Source organism: Amblyomma americanum, chromosome 10 (assembly GCF_052857255.1).
Source record: "Amblyomma americanum isolate KBUSLIRL-KWMA chromosome 10, ASM5285725v1, whole genome shotgun sequence".
In the NCBI taxonomy this organism is placed as follows: domain Eukaryota; kingdom Metazoa; phylum Arthropoda; class Arachnida; order Ixodida; family Ixodidae; genus Amblyomma; species Amblyomma americanum.
The window spans coordinates 91,796,529-91,811,546 of NC_135506.1; positions in this window are offsets into that span (position 1 = coordinate 91,796,529).

The window sequence follows — 15,018 nt, forward strand, 5'->3', positions numbered from 1 at the left end:
TGAATTTCAGGCTTCTTCATAAAGCACCAGTGTAGTACAGGGAAGGTCATTTTGACGTAGGGAAGGTGCGATTTCTAATTGAAGTGGCCGTCAACCGCACCCACCCGTACCTCGCTGGATGCTGCCAAACAACGCTCGGCGCGCTTTGCCTTTTTTTTAGTTGGTTTCTGGGGAAAGGAAATGGCGCAGTATCTTTGTCATATATCGTTGGACACCTGAACCCCGCCGTAAGGGAAGGGATGAAGGAAGGATTGAAAGAAGAAAGGAAGAAAGAGGCGCCATACATTGCACACCGACATTGCACCGCACCGACATTGCACAGCACACGGGCGCCTTAGCGTTTTTACTCTATAATAACGCAGCCGCCGCGGTCGGGTTCAAACCCGGGAACTCCGGATCAGTAGTCGAGCGGCCTAACCACTAAGCCACCTTCGGCGGCGGTAGTTTTGTTGCGAAAGCAACACTGCGCCAGCCAGGCAAGCAGCTTGGCTCGACGCGTAGTCGCACTTCACCCGTATGTCGTGGCCCACGAACGACCTTGAGCCGCCGTTGCCTAGCAACGCCGCCGCCACGGTCTAACAGATGGCGCCGCCATCGACGCCACTGCCGTCGCCGCTCGCTCCACCAGATGTGCTCCGCTGGGGTAGAGGGAGAGGTGTCACCACGGGGGGGAGTATATATGCTCTTCGCCTCAGTAGATTCTAGTTGTTATGGAGAGCGCGAAAGAAATTCAACAACGAAAGAATGAAGCGAGGAAGAGACAATGCGCTCAAAAGACGCCAGAAGAACGCGCCGCATGACTCGAGAAGCGTCGTAATGAAGGTGCGGCTAGAAGTAGTCGTGCCACGTCCCGGAGTTACTTAAACTGCGGAAGAGACCGGTTTGAGTTCTCGAGAGCGTCAGAATGAGACGCTGCGTAGACGACGTGCCGAGGAAACAAAGCTTTCGCAATTCAACAAGGTTTAACCAGAGCTAAACCACAGCCAGTTTTTTCTCACCTGCAAAGCAAGCGTTAATGCGTCGGAAATGTATCGTTACTTTCAAAGACATCATCATATGCCCTCCACTAGGGTTGTGCGCTCCAGAGAACCTTGAAGACCGTCGAGATTTTAGTCGGAGAGCACGTCATTTCATATGCTAGCCCAAAAGGAACTCGCATGCTTTATTTGCCAGTTTCACAATATCGACCGCTTTCAGCGCGTTGATTTCTAAATCTTAAAAACCTAAGCAGTTGCTCTTAAAAGTCCGCACTAACCTTCAAAGACAGAAAGCTTCCTCTTAGTTATTTTCACTTTGGTATTCACTACCACATGAACTAAATATAACGAAGCCTGTGGGCAATTTAAGGTATTCAGACTTTTTATACTGAGCCCAACATTTTTCAATGACATTTAGTTTGACCGTTTTTTTCATATTTATTCTAATGTGTCAATTTTGTTTTGTTACTTTTTGTACGTGTTTGTGTTTTTTGCAACCATTTCTGAATGTTTGGTTTTTGGGGGTTTAACGTCCCAAAGCAACTCAGGCAATGAGGGACGCCGTAGTGAAGGGCTCCGGAAATTTGGTCCACCTGGGGTTCTTTAACGTGCACTGACATCGCACAATACACGGGCCTCTAGAATTTCACCTTCATCGAAATTCGACCGCCGCGGCCGGGATCGAACCCGCGTCTTTCGGGCCAGCAGCCGAGCGCCATAACCACTCAGCCACCGCGGCGGCGATTTCTGAATGTATTTTACTGCTTCTTAACATTGAGCTTCGCCCATGATGTCCTAGTTGCTTATGTGCAATAAAATCCATAACAACACGTTTATTGCAAACTCATTTGTAGTCACAAATATACGAGCTCCCGGTGCAGTTTACGACTATGGGGCCTCCTTCGGTATAGTCTGCTTCCCATTTTACTTGCGAGAACTAAAGAAATTTTTAATTGATTGATTGATTGAATGATTTATTGATTGATTGACCGACGGCTCGCCACTGCGCCACAAATCTGGTCACTTCCTTCAGATGTCCTCTCGCAGGCGCCTTGAAACGCTTACGTGAAACTCTTGATTAAGCATCTGTCCAGCTAAGACGAACTGGAGATGAACAATGAGTGCCCAGGAAAACGAAACATTTTTTGGACGTTTGACCAAACTTGTCTTTAATTCTCGGGGCGCGGTGATTCCTAGGTCTAGCGCTCTCTTCAAGCCTGTTTGGTTTCCGGGTCTTAGCTGCAGGAGCAACTCTCACTGTGTATTATCAACTTCGGCAAAAAATCTGTCTTCTGTGATTTCACATTTAATGTCTTCAGACAGCAACCCAGTTTTCGTTTCTCTGTGAGCAGTCTTTGCCGATTTTCGCTGCAATTCGCTTCATCTGCCATTCGTCAGTCAAAAGTCGTTGCATGCATTCCACCCAACACGTGCCTGTTTTCTCTAATTACTCAACAACAGTCATTCGGCGGTCTAAATTGATCATTTCACGAATAAAATCAACATTGGCGTCTGTCCGCCTCGTCGAAGGGTGACCAGAACGAGCAACACCCTTAATATTCACCGTTTATTGTCCATAGCTGTCGCAGGCTTGAGTAGGGCTCAAGGAATGTTTCTTAGAGTCTTATTGACACATTCCATGAGGTTCAGTGTACGTCTTTCTGAAAAGAAAAAATTTGGTGCAGTCACGCTGCGCCCTATGACCGCATATGGGAGTTTAGCCGACGTTTTGCGTTTAACAACTTCAAAACAAAGCGATGAGCAGAAAGACGGCCTACTATGGCTTCCGTGGAAGATATCGGTAGCAGAGAGGCATAGCTAGCTACATCTAGAGTCGAGACAACGAAGTATGCCTATGAGAAGCGCAATAATCAAGGTTCGGTTTGGCGCTCTTGAAGTAATGTCATAGCGCCCTTTTCTGCAACCAGTCAGGAGGAAAAGCTAAAAGGGGCTCACGAATGCCACTGTCACTGTCATTACCACTTTAATATCGAGACCTTCAAGGGGCTACTGGACATTTTTGCTAGTGTTACCATTTAGGGCCGCTGTGCTGTATCAGACTGAAAGAACAATCATGCAGAATACGTCATTGAAATAAAAATCAGGGCAGAAATCAATCTATAGTTTGCCTCAAATTGTACAACTCGCGTATAAAGAAATACACTAGGAACCAATTAAAGGAGCAAATATGGTAGGGTATAAATACATGCGGGGTACAACACTCTGAAGCTGCACGTGGCCTGTCGGAGACGCCGCAGTTGAGGGCTCGGGGGAAATTTTGATCACCTGGTGTTCTTAAACCTGCGTAGCACGTAGGAGAGCAAGGAGATGTTTTGTAGCGAGAGGTACGCGGGGCTACCATCCAACCATTTCGCGGCGGCCGGGACAGGCTAGTTGTGCGCAAGCACCGTTACCATGGCAACCGGAGAGGAGCAGCAGGTGCGGCATGCGCTTCTGCGTCGCCGCGGCTGCGCGCCCGCTTCAGTCAGAGCCGTGTGTGACGTCACGCTGATGAGCAGTTGTGCGCATGCGCCTATATCATGGTAACCAGAGAGACCCCACAGTTGCGCCGCTTGCTTCGTCGCCGCCTCGCCGCGCGCTGCTCTATGGCGCGAACAGCACGTCGCATGCGCAGTATTGCGTATAAAGCGAAGATGTAATGGACGGCTCTATCACAACGTTTGACATGGATGCAGAGGAGAGTCCACTTGCTGCTAAACGGCAGTATAGACATGACAATATTAAGTCTTCCGAATCTGAGGTGTTTGCGTGGCAGTTAGCTACTCAAGAAAGAGAGAATGAGCGTAAGAAGGCGAAGAGAGCAGCGGAAACGCCCGAACACAGAGAGGAACGGCTTCCAAAATGGAGATGCCAAAGTGCCGAGCGTAACAGACCGCGAATAGCCGTTGAGATGAAGCCCAATGTCTCCCATTGCTAAAGATACAGTGACCACAACAATCTCAGCCAGGGAAACGTACCTCTTTCTTTGTATATCCTGGCATAGCCGAGATAAGCCACTGCCAATTTTTTCATCGGAATGGAGCTGCCGCAGCCAGAAGTGGATCCTGCAACCTCCAGCTGAGAAGCAGAACGCTGCAGCTGCTAAGCTTCTTCGGCGCGTCACAAATAAAAGTTAATTTGATTTCAAATAATTTATGATTAAATGTTGACCACTGTTAAAAAAAAGCACAGAGATACTTTAGGAGTGTTTTCTAACCCATTTCATTTCTTGTCTCTGTCAAATTTGAAGCGGTAACCAGGATAATAGTAATCATTTTCAACAAGTTTTCAGCAGTGTGGTGCTTATTACAACAGATGTAAGGCTTCAAACGTTATACGATCTTAAATGTGTCATGACTAGCAAAAGCTAGCGTGGATTGATTGTTTATACGCTCTTAAGCTTCGCCACGCTAGGGGCAAAATAATAGGTTTCAATTCCGGCCTGCGAGCCTCTGTAGGCACAGGAGGAGGAGGAGGAATAAGAGGGAAGGCCGGGAGGTTAACTCGAAGAATAATCGGTTTGCTACCCTACACGGGGGGAATAGGTTGTGGGGATAAAAAATGTATGAGAAAGGAGAGTCACCATGAAAAGTCATCGGTCATAAATGTAACAGCCTATCGTGCAGGCCAGAAGTTCGTAAGAAGAGGAGCAGTCCCTTGGAGGCCTTTACCGCCGACGATCGCCGCGGCCAGTGGCCGCGAATCTTCATTTCTTTCAGCGGATCTAGACGCTCCAGCATACGGCAGAGCGACTGCCTTTCGGCACTCTAGGCAGGGCAGTCACAAAGAATGTGGGATACAGTCTCGACATACGCGCAGAAGGCACAAGCAGGGCTATCAGCCATTTCGATTTAGAACGAGTAATGGTTGGTGAAAGCAACACCCAGCCACAGGCGGCACTGCAAAGTTTCTTTAGGTCGTGGTCGGCCGGATGGAAGCCGAGGCTTCAGATCTCGTTCCAAGGCTTTTAAACTTGAATTAAAAAATTGGCCGGGAATCCACGCGGCAAGCGCTATGTGCCGCGCAAGAGCGCGAAGCCTGCCCGCTGCGTCTGATCTCGAAAAGGGGATCGACACAAAATCGCTGTCGTGGTGAGCAGTTCGCGCGACCTCATCCACGCGGTGATTGCCTGCTCTGCCGCTGTGCCCCAGTAGCCATTGGTAGAAAATTTCGTGCCCTTTATGTATGGCACAGTGATGTAGTTGTGGGATCTCCGCGAGCAGTTGTTCATGGACTCCACTACGAAAAGAAGCTTGTGGGCCTTGCTGCGCAGCTTTTTAATCGATGAAAATAGACCACTGCTGATGGCGCTGCTGATTGATGTGTTCAATGTAGCCACGAAGAGCAGTGAGTTCTGCACCTGCCGAAGAAGTCTGGTGAGCAATCCTAAGACTAATATCTGTAGTCCTTGTGGAGATGACCACGGAGCCCCAAGAACTGATGAGGTTCACTGAGCCATCGGTATAGACGTGCACCCGGTTTGCATTTTGCTCACGGAAATTCTTCATGGGTGACTTATTTTAGTTCTATTGCCGATAAATCGATCTTCTTGATGCCAGGTATTGAAACAAGCACACGGGGATTAGACGGTCTCCAAAGTGGGGAGGACGGTCTAGAGGCGGGTGTGAACAGGGATGGCAGAGTAGCGCGATCGGCATCGATGGTGTTTGTAAACAATGTGTGCGGCCTGTTGATATGTATACTGGGAAGACGGTGAGATGGAGCCCGGGATATTTGTCGATACTGTACCCTCAGTGCGTCAACTGTTAGGTACGTGGGAAATGGGTGTCCCTGGGCGTTAAGTACAGATGCGGCCGGAGAGGCACATTTCGGCAATCCTAGGCAAGTTCGGAGAGCTTAAGTTTGAACGCTTTGCAGACTTTGTATGTTTGTTTTTGGAATGTTTCCAAGTGCAGGGAGGTTGTAGCGAGGAAATCCCATGAATAATGCATTGTACAGCTGCATCATCGACCGCACTGACACTCCCCAATACTTTTCCCCAATAAACTCGAGAACGTGAGATATCGCTGTCAGTCACTTTTTCATGTATAAAAGATGGGGTCCATGATAAATTTCGGTCGAAGATTACTTCCAGAAACCGATGGCTCTTTTCGTTGGGTTTTGTTGTGCCGTTTATGAATACGACATAATTAGACATGTTCTTGCGTGTAAAGGCCACAAGGGAGCACTTTTCGTTTCAAATCTGTAAACCTTGCAGATGGAGATAGGCCGCAAGAACACTTGACGCCTTCTGAAGTCTTGCTCGAACTTGTGGGCGCGTAACTCCAGCTTCCCAGATACAGATGACATCCGCATAGAATAAATGTTGCGCCGACAGTGGTAGTATGTCGACAAGTCGACAAGTGTAAGGTTGAACAGCGTTGGCTAATCACACCATCCTGCGGTACTCCACGTGAAGTTCAATGAGAAGATATTTGCCCATCCTCAGTCTGTACAAAGAGTACAAAACTCTTGAATAAATAACTACGTATTCAGCAGAATACGCGACCACCAAGCTCGGCAGCTCCAGAGCATCCAAAACAGCCTGGTAAGTTATATTGTCGTATGCGCCCTTTAATTCGACGAACGTTGGCGCGGTCAAGTGCTTTAAATGTTTTCGGCGCTAGACGGATGGCACCAGGTCGACCACGTTGTCAATTGAAGAGTGTTCACGTTGAAATCCGGACATTATTGACGGATATATACGATAGCGCTCTATGTACCGCTCAATACGTGTAAGTACTATTTTTTGCATTAGTTTACCAACGCAGCTAGCCGGCGCAATTTGACGGTATGATGTCAGGTCAAGTGGCGATTTCATTGGTTTCAGGGGCGGAAATAGACGACTGCACTTCCACTGGTCTGGAGCTGTGCCCTCATTTCATGATTTGTTGTAATACTACAAAAAGACACGCCTAGCTTCTTGTCCGAGGCTTGCAAGTTCAGGGTATGGCACACCGTCGCATCCCGGCGATGATAACATGATAACCGTCTGCAACAATCCAGCGCGGCATCAAGTTTCACCACGGAGAAGGGAAGGCCCAACCAAGAACCCCGAGAAGCGGGAACATCGCTGCAATGTAGCGTTGTGGATGGGGTGGATGGTCCTGCTACCCTAGCAGTAGAAATCATCAGCTACCTGGACCTCGCCACGTCGTTGTTAGAGTGTGTTGCAAATGGGTTGCAAGCCCCAAGGGTAGCGTTGGCCTGGCGGCCTGGGGCAAAGCTGGAAACATCCGAAGGTCCCGGCAAAGGATGAGTCGACTGGCAACAGAACAACTTGTTTATTCTGGCATCGCAAAAGAGCAGCCGGTCAGGGCGACCACGTTACTCGCAGGAAGAAATCGAAGTCTCCCTCGGCGTAGTAAGTGGATGAAAGGGGAAGAGGAAAGGAAAATGCACGGGCCTGTGACTGGTGTTAAAACACCACCACCACTGCCAGCGTGCAGATAGAGAGAAGGATAGGTAGGGTTTCAGAGGAAGAAGGAAGAACGCGCGCGCAGGTGCGCGCGGCGTTCTCCTCCCTCGGCGTCCGGGGCAGCGGCGTTTTATACCCTCGGAGTCGAGGGCAAGAGGGAACGGCTTGGGAAGAGGCGCCCGATACGGCGACGCTTCGACATGTCCAGACGTGACGTGTGCGTCCGCCGGGCCGGCGCCGGTCAGACCTCCTCGCCTCCCAGTTGGGAGCTCCTCTCCCCGGCTGCCGCGCTTTGACAAGCGTGGGCACCAACATGCACACACACACACACACGCACGCACGACGACACGTGGCACTGAAACCTGCCTGGACGCGCTTGGCGGGAGGCGTTGCGGCAGCGCTGAACGGGTCCAAATGACCGCCGCTTTGAACGAAGCCGCGGCGTCCGTTGCATCCGCGCCGGCTATACCGCGCGTCGTAGGCGAGACGTAACAGACCGCCCCGCCGGGAGAAGGAGATCCCGATGGTCAGGGGACGGCATCCGCTGTCCAGAGGGATGTCGCTCGATGATGCTCGTAATCGAAACCGGTCGTCCCTCGACGTTGCTTGAGCGCAGCGCACAGAGAAGGCCTCGTTCTCAGGTTCAGGTTCACACAGGGCACTGCAAAGTGACTTCGGGAGAGTTGCCATTTTTGTGCTCGTTCCCAGCAAGCGTTAGAACTACGCCGAAACGCAACCGCTCAGTCAGCAAGCACGAGACAACCCTCACTAAGCTCTGCCAGGCTCTTTCCCCTTTTATACTACTGCCTAGTTCCTTACAGTAGTCAAGCAGCACTCAGAACGCGTCCACAAATTGGAAAATTGCACTAGGAAGCACATAATCACTTAGAAACACTAAACAAAAGCAATATGTTAAAAATCCTGCCTCAGGAAGAAAACATCAGTAACAAACAACTTTGAGGCGGATTCCTACGTTAGGGGCTTCGACTTAAGCCATAGGCGTTACCGTTGAGACTCCCCTTTTTGTAACGCACCTCAAAGGAATATTGTTGCAAAGCGAGGCTCCAGCGCAGGAGGCGGCCATTTTTGGGAGAGATGGTCTGCAGCCATTGGAGAGGGCAGTGATCCGTCTCAATGATAAACCTCGAGCCGGCTAGGTAGCATGACAATTTCTGAACGGCCCACACGAGACACGCACACTCTTTCTCGGTGGCGCTGTACGCCTGCTCACGACAGGTCAGCTTACGACTAGCATACAGGACGGGGTGTTCCACTTCTCCATTGTCCCTTTGGCACAGTACAACGCCCATGCCTCGCTCACTAGCATCGCACTGAACAACGAACCTTTTTGTGTAGTCTGGCGATCGTAGCACAGGCTGGCTTGTTAGGGCGCTCTTTAGGGCGCTAAAAGCTCTTTCCTTTGTCTCGCTCCAGACGACTGTTTGGGGCTCTGTTTTTCTTAGAGCATCCGTCAGGGGAGCCGCGATATCGGAGTACCTGGGGATGTACCTCTGATTGTAGCCGGCGACACCTAAGAACGACCGAATATCGGTCTTCGTGCGCGGTTGCGGGAAGTCTCGCACAGCGGCCACCTTTATTTCAGAGGGGCGGCGACGACCCTGTCCAATCACGTGACCGAGGTAGACAACCTCGGCCTGTGCTAGTTGGCACTTGGGAGCCTTCACTGTCAAGCCCGCTTCGCGCAGGCGGGTTAGCACTGCCCGCAAATGTGCCATATGCTCAGACCAGCATGCGGAGAATATCGCTACGTCGTCTAAATACGGTAAAGCGAATTCTTCCTGTCCCCGCAACACTTTGTCCATGAGGCTTGAAAAGCAGTATGGCGCGTTCTTCAAACCAAAACTCAAAACTTTAGGACGGAATGTTCCCATTGATGAAATGAACGCCGCATACCTACTAGCCTCTTCTGTAAGTGGAACCTGCCAATAACCCCTGACAAGATCTAGGGTGGAAATAAACTGAGCGCTACTAACTTTCTCAAGGCGCTCCTCGATGTTAGGGATCGGATAAATTTGATCCTTAGTGATGGAATTAAACCTGCGGTAGTCGACGCAAGGACGAGGTTCCTTGCCCGGTACCTCAACTAAAATAAAAGGGGAGGTATAATCACTCTCACCCGCCTCAATAACACCGAGCTGTAGCATTTTCTTTACCTCAGCCTCCATAATATCGCGCTGGCGGGGTGACACCCGGTACGCCTTGGATCGTACTGGCTCTGGGGAGGTAAGTTCTATATTATGAGTAAGGACAGAAGTCCTACCAGGCCTCTCAGAGAACTGACCTTGAAACTCTTGTAAGAGTTGGTGTAGTTCGGTTTTCTGCTCAGGCGACAGCGGTATTTTAATGATTAAGTCACTAATGACCTGATCAGTGTCTTCCCTGTTCGTCACTGAGCTTAGTCCCGGAAGCTCGACCGGAAGCTCTTCTAACTTTCCCTTGTCGGGCATTTCCTCTCCAGTACCTGGTGCCTTCAACGCTACAGGCTCAATTTTATCCAGTTCTGACGTGCTCGGAATATCAGCTTGCTGCGCCTCCGACCCTTTCTCATTGTTCGACAACGTCGGCCCCGCAACTACCGCCTTTGCAGCGAGTTCCCGAACTCTCGATCTGGTTAAGGCCTGAACGCTAGCCTCACCAAACAAAAGCCCCTTCTCGCGCAGGAGGTGATCGGACCTGTTCGAAAATAGGTACGTGTACTGGGGGGGGGGGCAGCATAGATGACACTACGGCCTCCGTCTCAAGTGCTCCGAAAGGTCCTTCAATAAGCACTTTTGCTACGGGCAGACACACGCTATGAGCTTCCACGGCTTGCTTGATCCATGCGCACTCGCCCGTGAACATATCGGGTTCTACGTAAGAGGGGTGAACTACATCCATTGTAGCTGCGGAATCACGAAGCACTCGGCACTCTTTCCCGTTCACGAGGAAGTCTCGCATGTAAGGCTCGAGAAGCTTGATGTTCTCGTCAGTGCTACATAATGACAAACACACGACTTCTCTTTTTGTTTCTGGACACTGCGCCGAAAAGTGACCCGGCTTCTGGCACGTATAACACACGCGCGCTTGCCTCCTCTCGAACCGCTTTCTGCGTTCGGCTTCGGCTGCCGCCGTCTCCTTACATTCGGTCGGACTGCTTTCACTCGCATCCGCACTACGTGTGTCCCCCCTTGCTCTCATGGGTGTGAACTTCGGCCTCTCAGACTTGGAGCCAAATTCACCCTTTTGACCGTCCTTAGCTCCGCGAGCCCGACGCGTCACAAACTCCTCGGCTAGCTCGGCGGCTTTAGCCACTGTACTAACGTCTGGCCTATCCAAGACCCAGTACCGCACGTTCTCAGGTAACCGACTATAAAACTGTTCCAGCCCGAAACACTGCAGAATTTTCTCGTGGTCACCAAACGCTTTCTCTTCTTTGAGCCACTCCTGCATGTTTGACATAAGCCTGTAGGCAAACTCTGTATATGACTCACTTCTGCCTTTTTCATTTTCCCGAAACTTCCGACGGAACGCCTCCGCTGACAGCCTGCACTTTTTTAGCAGACTCGATTTCACTTGGTCGAAATCCTCTGCCTTCTCTCTCTTCAAGCGAGCGACTACGTCGGCCGCTTCGCCGGGTAACAAAGTGAGCAAGCGCTGTGGCCACGTTTCCCGAGAGAACCCCTGCTTCTCGCACGTTCGCTCAAAGTTAACCAGGAACAAACCAATGTCCTCTCCAAGCTTAAACGGCCGCATCAGGTCAGCCATTTTGAACGATACCCGTTCTCCTGCACCGTGTGCCTGACTTCCATTACGAGCGCGTTCCATCTCTACCTCGAGACGCTTCATTTCCAAAGCGTGTTGACGGTCGCGCTCTTCTTTCTCTTTTTGCTCTTTACGTTCGCGCTCCTCTTTCTCTTTTTCTTTTTGTTCTTTACGTTCGCGCTCGTCTTTCTCTTTTTGCTCCCTCTCCTCAATGGTCTCAAGGCATTCCGACAGCTCGTCATCCTCAGCCTCTAACTCAAGAATAGCCCTTAGCAGTTCTGGTTTTCTGAGTTTGTCTGAGACCTCCAGACCCAACTCTCTTGCAAGCTCCAGCAATTTCGGTTTGCGCAACGACCTGAAATCCATGGCTGCTCCGAATGCTGCTTTCTCTACTGCCTACTATTGTCTTGCCGCAAACTAACCCGGCAGCAACGACAACACAATTACCAGCTCTGTTTCTGACACTAACAAAAGCCTGGCAAAACTCAGAAGAAGAAAGTCCCGCACTCACCAAACCTCGCAGCCAAGAATTCAGCGCAGTCGTTCCGCTGCAGGCAACCAGTCATCACACAGGGCTCGTTGCACTGCTCCCGGATGGTCGTTGAGCTGCTCAGCATACAGTTGACCGCATATCTTCGCTGCTGGCCTCCGTTGTCGCGATCCCACCGCTGGCAACCAGTTGTTGCAAATGGGTTGCAAGCCCCAAGGGTAGCGTTGGCCTGGCGGCCTGGGGCAAAGCTGGAAACATCCGAAGGTCCCGGCAAAGGATGAGTCGACTGGCAACAGAACAACTTGTTTATTCTGGCATCGCAAAAGAGCAGCCGGTCAGGGCGACCACGTTACTCGCAGGAAGAAATCGAAGTCTCCCTCGGCGTAGTAGTAGTAAGTGGATGAAAGGGGAAGAGGAAAGGAAAATTCGCGGGCCTGTGACTGGTGTTAAAACACCACCACCACTGCCGGCGTGCAGATAGAGAGAAGGATAGGTAGGGTTTCAGAGGAAGAAGGAAGAACGCGCGCGCAGGGGCGCGCGGCGTTCTCCTCCCTCGGCGTCCGGGGCAGCGGCGTTTTATACCCTCGGAGTCGAGGGCAAGAGGGAACGGCTTGGGAAGAGGCGCCCGATACGGTGACGCTTCGACATGTCCAGACGTGACGTGTGCGTCCGCCGGGCCGGCGCCGGTCAGACCTCCTCGCCTCCCAGTTGGGGAGCTCCTCTCCCCGGCTGCCGCGCTTTGACAAGCGTGGGCACCAACATGCACACACACACACACACGCACGCACGACGACACGTGGCACTGAAACCTGCCTGGACGCGCTTGGCGGGAGGCGTTGCGGCAGCGCTGAACGGGACCAAATGACCGCCGCTTTGAACGAAGCCGCGGCGTCCGTTGCATCCGCGCCGGCTATACCGCGCGTCGTAGGCGAGACGTAACAAGTGCGAGACTTGGAAGTGTGCAGCTGGTGTGGGGATGTTCGGAAGCCAGGAACTACATTCCAGATGCTTGAAATTGGTTTCCGTGGATCAAGTGTTTCACAGAATGACCTCCAGCGTTGTGCCTGGAGGGCTTGAATTCTGCGCTGAATTTTCTTTTGCATGCGTCTCGCATCTCTGAGGTCGAGGCTCGACTTTGTTTGTCGGTATCTAAGCTCTACCCTCCGTCGCAGTGAACGTAGGCGGGGCCATTCCATATTTAATTCTGTGTACTTTGTAACTGGGGTAATAACTGTGTCGCGTTTTCCGTTGCCTCCTTTATTTTCCCTTCCAAATTAACGGAGGAACCTTCGCTGCAAGCATCTTCGATAGGTGCTGGAAACACTGACCAATTGATGCGTCGTAAGCGTGTGACCGAGGTGCATGTGGACAGGCCGGTAATTATCAGATGTGTAGGGATATGGTTACTTCCACGGGATTCAGTATCCGAAAACCACTGTACTTTGCTGATAAGGCATCGAGTAAAGAAAGTCAAGTCTAGGCTGCTGCTTTAAGTTGTCCCTCGAATACTGGTTGGAGGGCCGTCATTTAGATACTGAAGGTCATGATCAGAGGCGAAGTGCACAAGCTTTCGTCCCTTTATATTCATTCTAATGCCTCCCCACATGCTGTGGTGAGCGTTAAAGTCGCCCATGACGATCCAGAGGCCGGGTGTAACAACCAGCGAGTCACTGAATCGTGCGGCTTCAAATCGGCTTGATTGCGACAGATATGCACCCACAGGCGTAGACGTGAGATTACGCATCTCCACTGTTAGGCAAACGTACGTACTGGTTGCCGGTATGGGGGGAACTGGATGAAGCGCACACGTAAGTTCACGCCGAATGTGGACGATGACTTTACTGTTCCCTCGGTGCGTTGAAGATCCAAATGCCTCGTCGCCTGACAGTCACAATATGTTTTTACATTGGGCTCACAAATGACAAGGATATGAAAATTATGTACGTAAAAATATTGTCGAATATATGAAACTCGGGATTAGAGTCCATGGGCATTCCGTTGAAAAATAGTGAACTGCTTCAGCAGCTGTCCAAATGTTAATGCTCGGGGAGCCATTGTTCCTGCTACTGTAGAGCCGCTGGAGCTGGAGTCAGCACGCCCAGTACTTGCAGCGAATTCTGTGATGCTGGCGTGCGCAGCCCTGCCAGCGCAACGCGAGTGACACTCAAGACGGACTAGAGCATTGCCATAAGCGGCATTTCCTGGCCATAGCCGAGGTCTTCGACTTTCTCCTGACCGACAGTAGGCACGCAGTTGGAAGATGGCATGGATCTTCTTGGCCCAGTGGACGTCCTAGCCACTAGCACTCGGTGACGGGAGTGATTGCCAGGTGACGTCCGAAGCAGCAAATCTGGCTTCTCCAGCCGTCGGGCTTCCTTGATTTTTTAGTACGGCAGGTGGAGGAGCAGGACGAGATGCAGCAGTGCTAGAGGCCTCCCTACCTCAAGAAACGACTTCCTTTGAAGTCCTTGGACGAAGCAAACGACGTCGTCGCACCTTAGCAGTGGTTTCTGTGTGCGTGGAATGGTCACGCGCCATTTGCTTCACCACTACTCCTTCGCTGTTTAGGCGGGAACAGTCTTTCGAGGAGGAATGATGACGGCCATGGCAGGTGGCACACATCAGGGTAGTCGCGCGGAAAACGTCGCCGCTATGTGACCGCTGAAGCACTGCGTCAGGAGTGGTGTAATGACTATCAGGGATCTATAATTGTAAGTAAAGAACAACTTTCTGCATATATAGGAATGAACCCAGTATGCTATCGCGTCATATTCATAAGAAAGAACTTGAGCGTCCCCTTCTCCTATTCAAGTGTGGTTTTCTGTTCGCTGCATGATCACTTGCTCTTGGTGCAACGTAAACACATTTGCTGCGTCAGGAGAAGCACAGTATTTTGTTTTGAGGAAAAGCGCCAGTTTTCCTCCAACTCTTCAGATTGCGCCATCGTTATGTTGTAGCGAGAGCTACACCATGCCATCCGGTTCACCTCACCAGCATGGTCGCACTTTCGCCGTGATTTCACCTTGGCCGTGGTCGCACCGACCTTGAGCCGTCGCCCAGCAACCGCCGCAGCTGGCGGGCATCGATGCTCGGTGTGCCATCTGGCATGACCTCACTCCGCCGTTGCGCTCGCCATGGAGCAGACGCCGCTCGCCTCGCCAGTTGTGCGCACGCGTAGTAGAAGTAGAGGGGCTATTTCGGCGCAGCGCAATGCGAGCCACAGCGTTTGTTAGGCATCGGGTCAGCGACTCGTCTACGGGCGTCGTCGCTCGGACATCGCAGGAGAGGGCGACCAAACACATGAGGTCATACGAACTGGCATCTCACGATGGGGGTGTGGGGATACATCGTGGGTAAAGCCCCTACTTATA